General features: G+C 62.2%; 1 long non-coding RNA gene across 1 annotated transcript; it reads left to right on the plus strand.

Moving 5' to 3' along the window:
- The first annotated feature begins 3038 nt into the window (after positions 1–3038).
- LOC117802957 lies at positions 3039–4878 on the plus strand. Its single transcript, XR_004626441.1, has 4 exons — positions 3039–3118; positions 3835–3983; positions 4291–4417; positions 4575–4878. It is a non-coding gene; the product is annotated as an uncharacterized LOC117802957 (long non-coding RNA).
- Positions 4879–16602: the final 11724 nt, after the last annotated feature.

The raw sequence follows: 16602 nt of genomic DNA on the forward strand, positions 1-16602 counted from the left end.
GAGAGAGTGAGTCAGGGCTCACCAGCCACCCCGGGGGTCCCAGCATCAGGGCCTCAGCCTTCCTGACCCTCTGGCAACAGTGGCCTCCGAGGACCACTTACCCCAGGATCCAAGATGAGGAACCTTCACCTCTGCTCCGTGTGCACCGGTCCACGCACATGTGACAACCGCAGTCAAGAAGCCCTCACTGGGTATAGGGGCGCCTGGGTGGCACAGCGGTTGAGCGTCTGCCTTCGGCTCAGGGCGTGATCCCGGCGTTATGGGATCGAGCCCCACATCAGGCTCCTGTGCTATGAGCCTGCTTCTTCCTCTCCCACTCCCCCTGCTTGTGTTCCCTCTCTCACTGGCTGTCTCTGTCTCTGTCAAATAAATAAATAAAATCTTTAAAAAAAAAAAAAAAAAAAGAAGCCCTCACTGGGCAGCAGGGCGGCCTTGGGCCAGCACTGCCTTGGGGACCCCGCACGTTTGCAACACTCCTCTCGGGTAGAGAGTATTCTGGTTCCTCTCCCATATTCCCCGTGATCACTGGGCCCATGGGGGCCTGTGTCAGAGCAGAAGCAGCCGGGCAGGGGACTCACGGAGGCCCCCTGAGTGCTCGGGGAGTACGGCCGCAGAAAGAATGAAGCAGGGAGCCAGGATGGGTATCGCCCTGCCCACTGGCCCCTAGTTCTTCCCTTCCACTCTAGAAGCCAGGTGGCCGTCAGTGTTTCTGAACCAAGGACATGGATGTTTGTGAGGCGAAATGCCAAGTCCGGAGCCGGCAGCTTCACCCCACAGCCAGCTGGGACACCCACCCCAGGGCCCGGCCCCTCCCAGGCCAGGCACGGGGCTGCCCCCCATGTTCCATGGGGTCCCTGCCAGGCCGATCACACTATGCTTGTCCCGGGCCCTCCTGTCCGTCCCCACAGGAGGAGGCCGAGTGAGACATGGACACAGGGGGCATGCAGCACCCACCGCGGCGAGCTCGGGGGCCCAGGGGCAGCCCACGGGGCCTGGGCAGGCACCCTGACCGGGGAAGGAAGAGCTTCCTTTTCTACGGCTGCCGGCTGCGGTGCTCCACCCCGGCGCCCTGGCGGGGGAGCGGCTGGCGGGCCTTTGTCGCCCCGCACACCTGACCTCTGGAAGAGCGTTCTGCCCCCGGCCCCACCCCCTCGCTGCATCAAGAACAGGCCTCATACTGTCCCGTTTTCTCCCAGAAGCAGAAATCGCCAGTGGCGTCCCTGTTCTATCTACCAAATTAGCCACACTTAACTTGAGTGCCTGCCTCCTGCCCGCTGCCCGCCCTCCGCCTGTCCGCCTGCCCGCGCGCCCGAGCCCACAGCAGGCCTGACTCACTCGCTTGATGCCACTCGAAGTTCAAAGCAGGGAGCCGTCGGCGCTCACCTGCCCCCTGATAACCAGGCTGTGATTACTGGGCGCTGGCCCAGCTTGGCCGAGCGGCTGTGTGACCTGGGGCCGTGTGCCTCCCTCTCTGGGCCTGGCTTCCCCCCCCCCGCATTAAACAGGGGCTGGGGGTCAACCAGGCCTCTGTGCTCCCCCTGCACCCACCTGCCCAGGAGGAGATAGAGCGCAGACGAGATCCAGCAGCAAGGGCCCCAAGAAGCGTCCACACAGCCCGCCTCGTGCGCCACTCCCGGGGCTCGTGTCGAAGACCGGTCCTCAGAGGGGCTGCCCTCCCCCCGCCCCGGAGAACCCCTGATGTCACTGAGGGCAGCGGCAGAGGCTTTCTGGTCGGGGCCAAGACACTGGTGGCGGGGAGTTGAAGAAAACGGGTTTGAAGGCTTTTGTGTGACACCCGCCGGACGTCAGGCCCCCGCTTCACCACGCCCTGGCTGAGTGACCTCGAGCAAGCCTCTCCCCCGCCGGGCTCCGGTTTCCGCGTGTAGAAGGTGAGGACACTGATCCCCCCTCCAGGGCACGGCACGTAAAGTATGTGGCGCGGTGCCTGGCCCCCACCACGGGCTCTGGGCGCGTACGAATCAAGAACGTGTATGTGTGGGCTGACAGCGCTGTGTGCTCCGGCCCCAGGGGCTGGTGGCCGCGTCCTCGGGGTGCTCCTTGGGGAAGGACCCGAGACAGTGGNTCCAGGGCACGGCACGTAAAGTATGTGGCGCGGTGCCTGGCCCCCACCACGGGCTCTGGGCGCGTACGAATCAAGAACGTGTATGTGTGGGCTGACAGCGCTGTGTGCTCCGGCCCCAGGGGCTGGTGGCCGCGTCCTCGGGGTGCTCCTTGGGGAAGGACCCGAGACAGTGCGCGGCTGTGCAGAGAGCACTGATTGAGAGTCCAGAGGCCCGAGTCGCGCCCCGCTTGGTGTCCCCGCACCTGTGCCTCTGCCTCCCATGAGCCCGTCACCCACCGGCGGACCCCAGAGAGTAAGTCGGGGTGAGGACGCTGGAAGGGGTCCAAGCTCCCAGCCAAGGAGGCTGCGCTGGGGCATTATCTCCCTCCCCCCCAGCACAGCAGGCGTGATTCAGATAGACTCTTCTAAAGCCTACGGATTCATTACATTTAAAAAATTATACACAGGGGGCGCCTGGGTGGCACAGCGGTTAAGCGTCTGCTCAGGGCGTGATCCCGGCGTTATGGGATCGAGCCCCACATCAGGCTCCTCCGCTATGAGCCTGCTTCTTCCTCTCCCACTCCCCCTGCTTGTGTTCCCTCTCTCGCTGGCTGTCTCTATCTCTGTCNATCTTTGTCGCATAAATAAATTTAAAAATCTTAAAAAAAAATTATACACAAAAGGTATGTAAAATCTCATGGACCTGTATACTTAGAATTGATGCACTTGACTGTATATAAGTCAACCTTAATTTATAAAAAAATAGTTTTTATATAAAAACACTAATTCCGCTCCTTGGACACGAAGGCATCACTACAGAAGTAACTCCTTGCCTCAGCACCGCCGCCCCCCATTCCCATCCCCCAGGGGTAGCCAGGGTCAGAGGGAGGCAGGGAGGCAGGCCCAGAACGCGGGCTCCCAGGGGCCTGCAGGTGGCAGCACTTCATCCCTGTACCAGACTCCTGTGCCTGCTGGGGCGCTGGGGACGTGCCAGAACTTCCCCGGGCAGGAGGCTCGGAGCCTCCAGGAAGGAGGAAGGCCCAGCGACGCACGCAGGTAGGCAGGCGGAAGGGAGGCTGGCAGAGCTTGGAAGGGAGAGGCAGGCGGGCAGAGCCCACACGGTGGCAGCGGCCTCTTATGGCGGCCTCTTACAGTGTCCTCGCACATCAAGGGAGAGTCCCTGGCGGCCTGCAAGTCCTGGAGCCCTCAGCCCCCCAATTCCGGGAAGCCCCACAAAACCCTGCTGCTGAGAGCAGACTGCATTTGCCACAGGTGCTGGGCTCTCCACCTGGACCTTCAAGAACCAGCCAACCTTGGGCTGTGATGGAAAACGGGGTGGCAGAGGTCGCCAAGGCCCTCAGAAAGGGTACCTGAGGGCTCGAATGTTCCTGATCCCTGGCCTTTCTCTTCAATCAGGAGCACACTGGGGCCTCGAGGAGCCACAGGCAGGGGGAGACAGCAGGGGCGCGCTGGCCTCTGCTGGCCTGCCTTCCCCGGCAGTTGCTGGTACGATGCCACAGCCAAAAAAGAGGGAAATTCTCCAAAGGATAGAAGAGGCACCAGCCTCCTTGACTTGGCCCACACGGTCCTGCCCTTTGCTCCAAGCGTCCCCCCAACCCAGCCTTCTGCTTCCTTGGCCCCCCTGGCCCAGGGCCCTGCAGCCTCGAGCACCCACCCGCCTCGGCCTTCAGGCCCCCGCCCACAGCCAGCCGGCAGCTCCAGCCCCCTTACCCCTCACCTGTGAGTCTCTGTGCCTAGGTCTCCTCCCCCAGGTGATGTCCACTCAACCTTCAGGAGCTCCCAGCTAAGGCTCCCATCCAGGCAGCCCAGTGCCCACGCTCGGCGAGGCCGAAGTGACAGGGAGCCAGGTCCTCAGGGGACTGCAGACATCGACCTTGTGAAGGAAGGAGGAACAGCCTTGGTGAGGCAGAGCTGGGTGTTAGCCTGGGGTCTGAGGGCACTGGGGAGCTACGGAGGGCTTGAAGCAAGGGAGGGCCGTGTCGGAGCCAATGGCCCAGGGAGCTGCTGCTCCTGCAAACCCACCGCCCCATCCCCCACCCCCAGGGCAGAGGGCACGCGGACATCTAGGCTTGGCCTGGGGGGGGGCTCTTGCCATATAGACAGTGTCCAGTTGGACAGGCAGCTTTGGGGCCAGCTACAGTCCCCACACCCTCCTACTGCAAGGACGGGACAGGAGCAGGCCGCACTCACACCCCCTGCTTTCCCAGGACCCAGGCCACCCGATGTGAGCCGGCGAAGGGGGTGACGGTCCCGCCCAGGCTGAGCCACCACTGCTAGACGCCAGCAGGCAGGGGGACCGCACAATAATGACCACCGGCGGGCATCATCATCCCGGTAGCGGGCCGCAGCCCCTGCTCCCAGCCCAGGGTGCCCCGGAGCCCCTGCGGGTGGAGAGGGCGGTGGAGGGGCAGCCGGGAGGTGACGGAGCTGGGACTATGGCCCTGAGCACATGGCTCTCTCCTCACACAAACCTTCGCCCTTCCCTCCACAGCAGCGCCGGGGCCCTCCACCTGTCGGGGGGACTCCGCTAGCTCCCCAACAAGGCTGTCGCCAGGACTAAATGGGGCGCCCGCACTCGGAAGGCCAAGGGCAAGGCCAAGGCAGGTCCAGAGCCACCCATCCAGCACGGGCTCCTTGCCACGCTGGCAACCGAGCCCCTGCGTCGCGGCCGGCCCAAACCGAGACGGCGCGCCTATGAAACACGCTCCTGATCCCAAAGACAAGCCTCAAACAAACCCCGCGTGAATCCTTGTCTCTTCATGGCACGCTGCGATGATCGTATACAGAGTACGTTTGGTTACCTAAAATACATTCTTGAAACTAATTTCACCAGCTCCTTTTTCTTTTTTTAATGCAGCTACTAGNGGCTACTAGAAAACGTTTAATTGCGTTTATGGCTCGCACACACAGGGGTCGCGTGGTGCCTCGGCTGCAAGGGAAGGAGGAGCGGAGACCACAAGCACCTGGGGGGGCTGAGTGCGTTCACGCGGGACAGAGGGCCCGGGCTGGGAAGGGAGAGGACCAGCGCGTGGGGACCTGCCAGGGAGGCCACCAAACGCAGTGTTGTGGACCCAGCAAAGGGGTGTGACCCCCGGGCTCAGTCCCGGCTCCCTGCTCCAGACTCTGGCCCTCCTGGCCTCGCTTTGCACTGGCTGGAAGGACGGCGGGACCAGGCCACCCCCCTGGCTGCTGCTGCAAGGCCCAGAGCGCCCATCCCAGACCGTCACCCTCCCCCAGACGGCCAGAGAGAAAAAGAACCAATTAGCACCTCCCTCCCCGAGCCCCTGTGACCCCACCACCTCCCTCCATCCCTCCAGTTCTCTCCTCTCCCTGACCTCCTCTGCCTGCCTTCCAGCCCGCCTCTCCCTCCTGCCCGCCCCTGCCCACCCTCTCCCTCCAGCACCAGCCGAGTGGGAAACAACAGCCACCGAACACGGCCACAAATCTTGCACGTTATCCCCCTCCTTTATTTACACCGGGCGCACAGTAGCAATTCAATCTGAGAAAGGGCCATGTTTTCGGANCCTTGCCATCACGACTCTTTGCTGGAAGCCTCTTCCCCGTGTTGCAGCCGCAAGACCTGGAGCCGTGACACGGTTGGCGTCCGAGCGGCACACGAGTGTCTCTGCCTTCCCCGCGCTCAGGTGATGGTGGGGTAAGACCAGGCAGGAGCAGGAGAAGGGCCCCAGTCCCGCAGAGGCCTCCCACGCGCCAGGCCTCAGTTTCCCCATCTGCAAACGGGTCTGAAGACAGACATCAGCCATAGCCCTACCCAGGGCATCATGCTGGGAAGCCGGTCCGCCGAGCAGGCCTCGTTCAAAGCAAACGTGGATGGAATGCCCTGGAAACAGCCCAAGGACCCCATCCTCGCTGGCCTCAGGGGAGCCCCCCAGGTGCGGGGTTGGGGAGCATTGGCCTGGACGCCCTGAGATCCCATCTTCCTCGGACTGCCCGGTGCCAGCACCCTCATGCTTCATCCTCACTCACTGTCTGGTTCCGTCCAGGGGGCTCTCCCGTGACCCGGGGGCACTGAGAGCTCGGGGCAGGCCCCCCCGCTGCTCTGGACTGGAAGGGAAATGGATTTGTTTTTTTTGTTTGTTTGTTTTTTTAGATTTTATTTATTTATTCAACAGAGACAGAGACAGCCAGCGAGAGAGGGAACACAAGCAGGGGGAGTGGGAGAGGAAGAAGCAGGCTCATAGCACAGGNTCATCTCGGTTACTGCTCAGAATATCCTGTTTAGTTGAGAAGAGCCAAAAGGGCCGACCCCAAGCCGTGCTGCCGCGAAATGCATTTCCAGGAAGAGGCCAAGGGCATGAGCGCCTGGCTCCCCAACCCCACCCCGCCGGAGAAAGCCCCCCTGGGGGGGCCGAGTCAGCCCCCAGAGCCACCCTCCTGCCCACCGCGGTCTGCCCACCCCGCACCCCCCAGGCTCGCCCTAACGCCACCCACCACATGCCAAGACCGCCCTGACCGAGGGGGGCGACCTGGCTGAACGGAGAACAAACTTAATGTTCCATGAGGACAACCAACCCCAGACAGAACAAATTGGGAAAAACAGGTACGACACATATGGCTGAAAGAGGCTTTGTGTTATTCACACAGACAGGGTGCCTTTCAAAACGTCTAGCATCACAAAATTCAAAAGTTAGAACACAGACATCTTTGCCCGTACGGACTTGGCTGGGATGTTCTCTGCTGACACCTGAAGTTAGTAAGAGGGAGGGAAAGGCACTCGGGCTCACCACCTACAGTCCTGCCGCGAAATGCATTTCCAGGAAGAGGCCAAGGGCATGAGCGCCTGGCTCCCCAACCCCACCCCGCCGGAGAAAGCCCCCCTGGGGGGGCCGAGTCAGCCCCCAGAGCCACCCTCCTGCCCACCGCGGTCTGCCCACCCCGCACCCCCCAGGCTCGCCCTAACGCCACCCACCACATGCCAAGACCGCCCTGACCGAGGGGGGCGACCTGGCTGAACGGAGAACAAACTTAATGTTCCATGAGGACAACCAACCCCAGACAGAACAAATTGGGAAAAACAGGTACGACACATATGGCTGAAAGAGGCTTTGTGTTATTCACACAGACAGGGTGCCTTTCAAAACGTCTAGCATCACAAAATTCAAAAGTTAGAACACAGACATCTTTGCCCGTACGGACTTGGCTGGGATGTTCTCTGCTGACACCTGAAGTTAGTAAGAGGGAGGGAAAGGCACTCGGGCTCACCACCTACAGTCGGGGAAGGAAAAGGGCCATTTCCACACACACAGAGGGACGCACTCATGCCCCCTGGCCTGTCCCTTCACATCTCACTTTCCCCATCAGAGACGTGGGCAAGAATGTCTGGAGGTTGGTGTTGGCTACAGCAAAAGTAGTCAAAACGGGTCATGGGGGAGGAGTAAATAAACTGCCAAATTTTTACACAATGCAAGGCCGCGTGAGCATTGAAAGTCAAGTGGTAGAAGGACCTCACGCTGGGACGTCACACGTAAGGGTAAGAGAGAGGCAGCAGTAAGGCGCAATCCCGGTGATGCTTACGTGCACACACGTGTGCGCACACCTGCATGCACACCCACACATGCATGCACACGAACACACAGGCTTGCACACATGAACACACCCACACGCAGGCGTGCACACACACACATGCATGCTCGCACACGCACACACGGGAAACAGTGCAAGATGTGCACCCAAATCCCGCCCCAGGCGGTTTCGCGTGCTAGAACTGATTTCTGCCTTGTCGCTTCCCCATCCCTTCTGCTCTGTGTCCCCCAAGTCTGTTTGACTCTTTCTCGTGACCACAACCACTAGAACCTAGCACTTTTCCTAAGCTCCACACGGAGCCCAGCACGGGGACTGCAAAGTCGCGGACCGGCGCATCTGTGAAGCAACATGCTCCCTCCCAGGCCTCTTACCTGGGAAGGGGCGGTGACGCCTGACCCACCCACCCCGGGGTCTCTGACAGTCACGCCGGAGCATGGCTGGGACTGCGGTGGCCCCTGAAACCGCCTGCTGACCCCTCCCACAGCCAGAACTGAGACTCAACCCAGGACCCCGTGCCGGGACCTCGCCCCCCCCCCCATGGGAGCACCTGTCCAGGGGCAGCCGCAGAGAGGAGCCCACTCCCAGGGCAGCCGGGGCAGGGACCCCAGAGCGGGAGAGGCTTCACCGGAGAGCTGCTCGCTGAGATGGAAGCCAAGCCCCCTCCCTGCAGAGAGCCTGCTCCCCTCACTTTCCCTCCCCGTTTCTCCCATCAGTCTGAGGGGGGACATGTGGGGGGAGACCGGCACTGCACAGACACCAATGTGGGGTTGTCAGCCCATAGAAGGAACAAGAAGCCCGGCCCGGAAGAAGCCTCTAAGGAGTGCAGACAGCTGGAGAAGCGACCGGGGTCTGCCAGCACTCACCCCACACCGGACGGGGGCTGAGAAGGAACGGGGTCCTGGCGGGAGGGGGGAGGAAGGAAGAGTGAGGAGGAGCAAGGGTGATGCTGTGCCATGAGGTGATGGTCCAGGCAGAGGATCAGGCCTGCACCGTGGCCGTGGCCACGCGGAGGTCATGAGCCACCTTAGGAGGGGGAGCCCAGCTCGAGTGGAGGGGTCCGTGGGCGAATGCGTGGGGGAGCGGGTGGGGCCTGGCCCCCTCACAGCTCCAGCCTCGCTGGGCGCACACCCACAGCCCGATGCAGTAGGGGGAGCTGGCAGGCCAGAATCCCAAGGTCGCAGGGCCAAGTGTGGAGGATGCTGGCGCCCCGCTGAGCAAAGGCAACGGTGGGGGTTACCCCAGGCTAAATAAATAAGGGCAGTGAGCGGAAGAGACAGGAAGACACCCCAGATCCGGCGGTCCCTGAGCCAGCTCTGCAGGCAGCCTGGGGTGGCACTGGGGGCGCTGCTGGAGGGGGCTAACGAGGAAGGACCCCTGCAGCACCACAAGCCGGGGCGCCCTGAGGAGAGCAGCTGCCTGGTCCACAGGCCCTCCTGTCCTGTCCTGAGACCCAAAGATTAGAGCCTGGCCGGCGTCTGTCCCCCCAGCAGGCCAGGTGCTCAGGAAGGAGATGCTTATCCCACTCATGAGACATCAGAGCCGCCCCTGCCCTCTCAGCCCTGACACAGAGCCCCCCAGCCGGGCAACTCCTGGGCTCTAGAACCCCCACGGCTGCCCAGTCAGGCCTCCCTCTCTTGACTCAGCCCCTGCTGCCTAGAGACCCTCTCCTTCTCCCTGCCCACTGCCCCCATCCCTTGCTGCTGAACTTGGCACAAGGCCCCCGGTTGTGCCCCCAGGGCCAGGAGTGCGGCAGACAGGGAGACCATGCGGACAGCAGGCCAGGGCAGCAGCAGGGGCAGTGCCCGGTGTGGGCTCCCTGCAAGGAAATGGCGCTGGGCTTGAGGGCATCCTGGAAGGAGAGAGACGCTGGCAGGGTGGGGGAGTGCGTGAAGGCAGAGGGAGAAGCCTGAGGGGGAAGGCACGGGGTGGAAGGCCAGCCTCAACCTATCGTACTGCGCCTGATGGAAAGGTTGATTGTGTGTCTGAGCCCCTGGAATTGGTGCGCACACACAGATGCATTTTTCTGGGGAGCGGAAACTAGACCCCCCATGACCCCCTCCCCAGGAAAAAAATCTTCCCATTTCCCAGATGCAGGAGCAATGTCTCCAAGGTCGAGAAGGGGCTGGTGACAGAGCAGGGGCCAAAACCCAGTCCTGACCCCTGGGACGGGGCTGCTGCCCCTGGAAGGGGCCGACCCCTCTACAGGTAAAGGAGAAGAGCAGGTGGGCCCAGGAAAAGCATTCTGCCCAGACCCATCCAGTCTTCATGATAGCCCCATTCTACAGATGCAGGAACTGAGGCCCGGACAGTGTGGTGGGGTGAATGGCGGGCTCTCGAGCCGCATCTCCTGGAGCTTGTGACTGTGACCTTATCGGGAACAGGTCTTTGCAGATGTAATTATGTTGAAGTCTCGAGATGAGAGCATCCTGGATAAGGGTGAGCCCTAAACCCAATGACAAGTGTCCTTACACGAGACAGAAAAGGAGAGGCTGTGTGAAGACGGAGCAGACTCGAGGGATGGTCACAGCCCAGGAGCACTGGAGCCACCAGGCTGGGAGAGGCAGGAAGGACCCTCTCGCAGAGCCCCCAGAGGAAACACAGGACTGTGACACCAGGGTTTGGGACTTGGGGTCTCCAGAACGGGGAAGGAATACGTTTCTGTTGTGTTCAGCCGCCCAGCCTGTGGTCCTTTGCTCCAGCAGCCACAGGAAGCCCACGCGGAGACCAAGCAGGGGTTCGACCATGTGGGAGGGACCCCGGAGTCCCAGCAGCACACAGCCCTTCCCCGTCCCGGACCCAGAGCTCCAGCAGGGCGGGAGTGGGCTCCTTCCTGCCTCGACCCCAGGTTCCTACCACACCCCAGCATCAGCCCATGCCCGGCACGCGGGAGGTCCCGGGACCCACGTCGTCTGCGGCATGCCCAGGCGTCCGCTGCGGTTCTTGCCGTCTGGGCGGGCAGCAGGCCAGGCATGGAGCCTGCTGGGAGCTGGGGACGTGATCAGGCCCAGACTCAGCGGGACGGGAAATAGCAGGGGCCACTGGGGCCACGGGCAACACAGGGGGGAAGGGGTCAGGGGCAGGACACTCAGGGAGCCAAGAATGGGCCGGGCCTGGCCCGCAGCATCCAGGCCTCCTCCTGGGCCCACCCTTCTGTCCTGCCCCCCGTGGGACCTTCCCAGTCAGGGCTGCCTCTGGGGCTGTGTCCTCCGTGTCCACAAAGTCCGCACTGGGCCCAGGCACATGACCCAAAAGATGCCCCCCCGCCCCGGTCCCCTGGGACCCCACCGTGCACTTGCCTCCTCACCCGTGAATGGGAGCACACCCCCCACCCTGTGGCTCCAGGGAAGCCCGAGCTGGCACAGAGGCAGCCCTGGGAGTGCACGCCGATGCCCCTTGACGCAGTCTTGGTGGAGGGAGCAAATGAAGGGGTCAGACGCCCCCACCCCCTCCCCAAGGGCACCTTGGCCCGGTGCCTCCTTGCAGGTCGTCCCCAGGTCCCTCGGAGCCTGGCACTGTGCCGGTCCATGCCTGGGCCAGAGGCAGCCAGCGTGCATATCCAGAACGGCCTCCCCAAATCCCTTCTCGCCTCTTCCAAAGCCACATCGCCTGCATCTGGGGGCCGATACGGTCAGCAGGAGAGGGCTCTGCTGACCACCCCCCCGCCAGGAGAAGCCTGGGCAGAGCACTCTGCAGCCCCCTCAGTGCGGCACCCAGAGCCCTGGACGAGATGGGCAGGCAGGGTGGGGGCTGCTGGATGCCCGGAGAGGCACTGAGGAGGCAAGGCAGCCAGTCCTCCATCTCACTAGGCAACCACAGTGACTCACTGGGCTGCCTCCCCCACGCTGCCCACCTTGGCCCGTGACATCGATCCTATCATCTGCCCCTGCCCCTGCTCACACGTACAGCCTCTGGGAGCCCCACCAGCCTCCTGGCCTCTGGGCCTTCCTGAGCTTCTCCCCTTCTTCCAGTCTGGGGGCCAGTCCTGCTTTTCCCTACCCCAGGGCCTTTGTACAGGCTGAGTCTTCTTCCCAGAGTCCTCCCTACTTTCCCCAGACAAACTCAGCCTGTCCTTTCCAGCCCTCTCCTAGACAAGTTCCCTCAGCCCCTGGAACTCAAAATCCAAGTCAGGAAACCTTTGTCCACTGCTGGCTTTCCTCCAAGCAGGTAGGCCATGAGCCTTTTGGGGACGGTCTTCTTGCCCCAGCAGGTGCAGGGCAAGACATGCAGAAGGTCTTCAACAAGCACAGGTTCCCCGAAGGAAGAGCGTCAGGGACTAGTGCTCGGCAAGGTTTCCTGTGTCCCCCACCAGCCCTGCAAAACGGGCCTCGTTTCTCATTTCTCCCCTCCTTTCACAGTTGAGAAGACAGTGCAGAGGGAAAGCGACTCGCCCCAGGCCCTGTGGCTTATTCAAAAGGGGACATTTTGGACAACCTGACCACAGCAGCTCACAGCAGCCTGTACCCCATCAGGCCCTGCCCCTGCCCTGCCCCCGCCCCTGGGGATGGGCCTTACCCCACCTTGGAAAGCACTTGGGTGAGCAGAGGGGAGCAGACTTCTTCCATGCAGGACTTCTCAGAGCCTTTGCTGCTCTGCACACTGGCCCTCCGGGAGAACTGCAAGCAGAATTTCCTAAATGTGTTTGACCCTGCGTGGCACTGTGGGGGGCAAGGGGCTGTGGCTTCTGATGGAAGTCTCAGTCCCCCAGAGGGGGTGGGGCTAGCCCGGGCTTTGCAGTTACCCAGAGCTGCCTTCAAATCCCTCTCTGTTCCCTTCCAGCTGGGGGTCCTCTCTGAACCTCAGCTTTCTCCTCTGTCATGTGCAGAAAGAAGAGCCCAGGTTGCAGGGGCAGAAGGACTCTTGTAAGCCCCTGGCTCCAGCAGAGCCCCGGGGAGGGGGAGGGGTGGAGGTGGCTTTGCTTGGCCAGACTGGGAGAGAGCGGATAGCCCGGGCCTCCCCCTTCCTCCTGGGTCAGCCATGCCTGTCTGGCAGCATCTTTTCCAGTAAACCCTTTCCAGTGCGTGTTTAAGGATGAGTTTTGCTGCTGTGATTTGTCAGTGCTTCGTCATGGTCCCCCACCATCCCTGCCAAGCTAGACCCACCAGGACCAGGAACTAGGAGGGGCTGGGTCTGCACCCCCACCCCCCAGGCCCTGGGCCCTGCAGTGCTGGGAATGCTCGGCCCTCCTCCAGCACGTTTCTTCGGATTCCAGCTGGCGGGACCAGAACCTGAAGCCTTTCGGGAGCATCCAGGGAACCGTGGCGGGATTTACCCACCATGTGGCCTGCAGTGGCCGCCTGAGCCTCCGGGCCTCACCTGCGCGATGCAGCCCCCCCCCCCGGGCTGTGTGAGGACAGGTGAGGGATGGGAGGCAGGCACCCAGTACAGCACTGGCCACGCCGCCCTGTCGGGACTTGGTCACTTGTGTCCCCCTCCTGGAACCCGAGGACCGAGGCCCCAGAGGGGTGCACACAGGTGTAGAGAAGACTGTTCCGTTCTCATGTCCTTCCCGTCTCTCCAGCCATGGGCAGGGCCCCCCTTCTGCCCCAGCCGGCACCCACCATTGACCCAGCCAGCAGGGAAGTAAAGCAGGGCCCCGCTGCCAGGCTGTCCCAGGGGCCCACACACACAGCCAGCTCCCGGAGGGCCACGACCTGGGTCTCAGGCCCGCAGGGTCACAGGCCTGCGGCTCCTCCTTCCCTCCCGGGCCCTCCCCGGAGGCTGCAGGGGGCCGGTGCTGGGATATTTATATCCCAGAGGAAGGGCAGCCCCCGCACGTGGTCCCCGCAGAGCTTCCGGGCCAGGGGGCCACGGGCCAGGGCAGCGCCAGAGCGCTCTGGAGGCCTCCCAGTCACGCAAGGAAGGCCTCCGGCCAAACGCCAACCCTGGGAACACTCCGTCCCCTCCTCCCTCCCCACGTCCGGGGGTCAGCGGTCACTTTATTAATAGCAGCCCCTGAGGAGAGGCCTCTCCCTGCAGGCATGGCCGAGTGGCCTGGGGGCATCCCTGGGAGGGAGCCGGGGAGCCCCTGGGAGTGCTGGCGGCGGGGGGGGGGGGGGGGGGGGGGGGGGGACGACATCACCACCCTGCCTGGAGCCCCCACAGACGTGCAGAGAGGGAAAAGCAAAGCAGTTTTCAAAGATCGCGTGTTCTCTGGCCACCGACTGCAGAACACAGCAGCCACCCCGAACAGCTCGGGGGGGGGGGGGGCAAAGAGGAAGCGCGCTGACTTTGAACACGGATGGAGCCAGGCACCCACGCGCCCCGTCCACGGGATGATGGGGCAACCGCATCTGCACCGCAAGGAATACCCTGTTTTAAAACCATCAGGGCCCATTAATACCCAGAGAAAAATCTGGAAAGTTATTCACCAAAAAGGCCTTATCTGGACGCCCCCTCCCCCCGCACACAAACCTCCTGCGCCACCCACCAACACAGCTCAAAGCGATCACAACGCTGCCATTTACAGGAAATAGGAAACTGATAATAATGCACATCACTCTTGTCTGCAGAAATGCAAAAAACGGTGCCCACCGAGCGGGTTGTGTGGTCGGGTCGGGGCTGTTTTGCTCAGTGTGGTTTCAAATGCACGCGCCAAGAGAAGGTATTGCTGTATAGCGGAGGGAAACGGACTTCTGGAAAAACTAACGCCCAGAAGCGTCAGGTTCCATTTGCAGGTCAGGCAATCCCAGGATTCCCACAAACCCACCAGCCCCAGGCCAGCATCGCCCAGAGCCTCTGGGGGCTCAGGAGCCTGGACTGCAGACCCCACTGCCTGCCCCCTGCAGACATCCCATCAACGCCCAGAGCCTCAGTTTCTCTATCTGGAAAATGGGACAAGAATAGCCAGCCCTCTGAGCCTTCCCTGCAGCCAAGCCCTGAGCTCCGGCCCTGTCGGGGAAGGAAACGGAGGGACTGGGCCGGTTAGGCGACTTTCCCAGGGCCACAGAGAGCCACACGGTGTGCTAAGGAAGCCGGCTGTGCTCCAGGGGCTGAGACTTAGCGAAGGTTGGCCGCCACTGGCCCAGGGCCTGGCGCCCAGGCTGGTTCATCCACACCAGCAGCCGGGGCGCTGAGAGGTGCAGGCCCGCCCCCTGGTGGACGCTCCTTGAACTGCCCAATGAGGCATCCCTCTCTCAGACCGCAGGTGGAGGTCAGGAACCCAGCGCCCTGGGGACAGTCCACCCGCCACTCCTAGGCCAGCAGGACAGGAGCCAGAGGACGGGGGCATCCACAGGCCACAGACCTGCCCGATTCCAAAGGCCCCTGGTCTGTTTGGTGGCCATGAGCAGTGGCCTTGAAGCCAACCCTGTGGGCCCCGGCAGTCACACCAAAAGGCTCATGACAGCCCCAGCTGGGTCCTGGGTCACCAAGGCCTTCCGTTCCAAAAGGCAATGAGTCCTCAGGGCCTGTCGCTCTTCCTGGGAATGTCACTGCTCTTCCCTCCAGCTGAAAGCCTCCCAGGAACCTGGAAAGGCCTTTGGGGCAGCCTGGACAGTCGGCAGAGGAGGGGAGGGGGGCAGGGGGCCGTGCTCCCCCAGCGCCACCCCGCACAGGTCACAGGCGCGGCCAGCAAGATGTGTCTCCAAGAGGAATTCCCTGAATCAAGCTGTAGCTCTCATCCCACCACCGAACCCCGAAACCTGCAGGACTGTGCGGGGTGGCCGGTGTTTCCACTCTGCTCCCATCTCCGGCCCTGCCCGTCCTCAGGGGGCCAGGAACTGTGAGCTGTGAGAGACTGCAGACCTGGGCCGTTCACAAAGCCGGGTTTCTAGGGAGGGAAAAGCCCACGTGGGGAGGCCCCATTGGCCGCAGATTTCCCACCTGAGTCCAGGCTTCTCCAGATCTGACGCAGAGACGTGGTCGAGGTTGGGAAAATTCAAGCTCTCCAAAGCCACTGCGGCCGGGACAGTATTGTAGGCAGGGCCAGGCAGGTTTTCTGCTCTAAATAAGGGGGAGCACGGCCTGAAGCTTGCTGAGAGCTCCGGGGACCAGCTGACAACCGGACCCAGACTGGGCCTGCAGAGCCCGGGTCTCCAAGCGCCCGCCTGCAAACCTGGTGCTTGCTGCCAGGAGACGCTCTCGGGTGAGCAGCCCAGCGGGTCTCAATTACTCCTTCTTCCTCCCCTCTGTCAGGGCACGTGGCCTCGCTCCTCCTCTCCCTGTTTCCCCCTCCCCTGCACTCTCTTCTCTCCTTCCTGCACAGACCCCTCCCACAGCCCACCAGCCAAGATGCTGCGCCCCAGGCCCCAGTCTCCCATTCTCATGAGCTCCACGGCCCACCTACGGGCGCTTCCTTTGAGGGGAGGGGGGGATCATGCAATTTTGTTTCACATGGGATTTCCCAAACAAGCTTCTCCACAGGGAGAGCTTGAGTGGTCTCGTGGAGGACACCGTGGGAAATGCCTCGTGGGCAAATGATTTAAAGTCCCCTCACCTGTTATCAGGGTTGCAGGACGGAGCAAATAAACCTTCAGGACCCTCAGCTAAGTTTGAATTTCAGAAGAACAATGGATAACTTTTAGCGTAAGTGTATCCCATAAAACATTCAGGACACACCTTCGCGGAAACATTGCAGTTTGATAAAATCCTGTATTTTATCCAGCAACTGCGCAGGACACTCGGAGAATGGTCTACAAAGGCCTGGGGCTTCACCAGGGCTGGAAGGGAACCCACACCCCTACCCACTTCCACCACCTGGGGGTCGGGGGCTGGGTCCTCACCCCAAACATTAGCAACAATCCTCTGGGTGCCCTCGGGCAAGTGCCTCCCCTCCCTCCGTTTTGGCATGTGCAAAATGGACAGGTCAGCAAGGTGAGCTCACCTCTCTGACTTCTGGAACTTTCTCTGGGTGTCGTCTGATTTCATGTGGGGGCCTTTGGGGATGGCCCCTGGGGAGGGTCCAGTGGGTTCTGTACCTGGTGAACTCAGGGAGTGTGAACAAGGGACTTGCCCCCCTGTAGGTGAGAACTCCGCTG

Source organism: Ailuropoda melanoleuca, chromosome 7, assembly GCF_002007445.2.
Source record: "Ailuropoda melanoleuca isolate Jingjing chromosome 7, ASM200744v2, whole genome shotgun sequence".
NCBI classification, from domain to species: Eukaryota; Metazoa; Chordata; class Mammalia; order Carnivora; family Ursidae; genus Ailuropoda; species Ailuropoda melanoleuca.